Raw genomic sequence first — 1,593 nt, 5'->3', positions numbered from 1 at the left:
GATTGGAAATACTTGTTAATTTCTACCCGATTGCTTCTCCAACTATAAGTAAATGTGTTTGATTATTCAGTTGCAGCGCTGTCAGTTCATATTCTGTAGTGTGCCCAGCTGTGCTGGTCTGTCTCCTGCTTCCTAGTCCACGAATTACTGTTGTGAATACCCGAGATACAACACCCTACTACTTTCAGTATTAATTTACACTGCCTTAGTAAAAAAGTGAAGCACCCGAAAGGGGAGGAAGAAAATAAATGATACTTGACGGCATGAGAGGATATGTAACGTTATTTCAGGGATTACGCAATAGAGTAAAATTAACAAAGAGCTTAACTATACATGACGGTAGTATCTGTTCCCGAAAGAACAGTTACCGTGGGTAACCATGCAGCTTTGCTAGAAATGAAATGATAATTAAATGGACACCCTAGCTGCAAACAGGCGTTGATGTACTTCATTGGGGACATGTTGAAAATGTGTGCCCCGACTGGGACTCGAACCCGGGATCTCCTGCTTCCCGCCATTGACCATCTTGTGCGAACGCACATGCTATGCCCGAACTCGTACGGGACTTGGTATATTAGGTTGGTTGGTTGTTTTGGGGAAGGAGACCAGACAGCGTGGTCATCGGTCTCATCGGATTAGGGAAGGATGGGGAAGGAAGTCGGCCGTGCCCTTTCAGAGGAACCATCCCAGCATTTGCCTGGAGTGATTTAGGGAAATCACGGAAAACCTAAATCAGGATGGCCGGACGCGGGATTGAACCGTCGTCCTCCCGAATGCGAGTCCAGTGTCCAGGTAGATTAATCTGCCACGAGTAATGAGTATGATGGGCAAACATCTATTAGGCGCAGTACGAGTGTAGTGGTGTTGACATGTTGGGAATGTGGATCTCACTGGGAGCGTGCAAGGGATAAGTCCCTGCAGACGCACTATCCTCTGTGCCCGCGGTGGCTCAGATGGATAGAGCGTCTGCCATGTAAGCAGGAGATCCCGGGTTCGAGTCCTGGTCGGGGCACACATTTTCAACATGTCCCCAATGAAGTACATCAACGTCTGTTTGCAGCTAGGGTGCCCATTTAATTATCATTTCAAAGAGCTTAACATTAAAAAATGGTTCAAATGGCTCTGAGCACTATGGGACTTAACATCTGAGATCATCAGTCCCATAGACCTAGAACCACTTAAAACAACTAACCTAAGGTCAACACACATCCACGCCCGAGGCAGGATTCGAATCTGCGACCGTAGCAGCAGCGCGGTTCCGTACTGAATCGCCTAGAACCGCTCGGCCACAGAGGCCGGCTGCTTAACAGTAGAAGCCCCCGTATCAGTATGACATTGTACCCATTGTGTCCTGCGTGAGTGCGCTGATTCGGTTGGAAAGGGTTCATAAATATAATCTTTCGTCTCCTGAGGAAAGGCGGGCGACCGTCGTAAATGGTCATTGATAATCAGGATATAAGCGCTGGCACGAAGTTGACGTCCGAGCCAGTCGCACACATGTTCTACAGGGAACGGATCTGTAGGTCGTGTTGGCTATGGGAGTTCTTCAGCATCACATAGATACTTTATAGAGACACGTGCCATGAATGGAGG

The 1,593-nt window shown here is 47.8% G+C and overlaps 1 non-coding gene across 1 annotated transcript; it reads left to right on the top strand.

Moving 5' to 3' along the window:
- The first annotated feature begins 937 nt into the window (after positions 1–937).
- Positions 938–1,012, top strand: Trnat-ugu (transfer RNA threonine (anticodon UGU)). Its single transcript has one exon. It is a non-coding gene; the product is annotated as a tRNA-Thr (tRNA).
- The last annotated feature ends 581 nt before the right edge of the window (positions 1,013–1,593 follow it).

Source organism: Schistocerca cancellata, chromosome 1 (genome assembly GCF_023864275.1).
Source record: "Schistocerca cancellata isolate TAMUIC-IGC-003103 chromosome 1, iqSchCanc2.1, whole genome shotgun sequence".
Taxonomy (NCBI): domain Eukaryota; kingdom Metazoa; phylum Arthropoda; class Insecta; order Orthoptera; family Acrididae; genus Schistocerca; species Schistocerca cancellata.
Note: the sequence above shows the minus strand (reverse complement) of the source record. Positions and strands in the feature narration are given on the sequence as shown.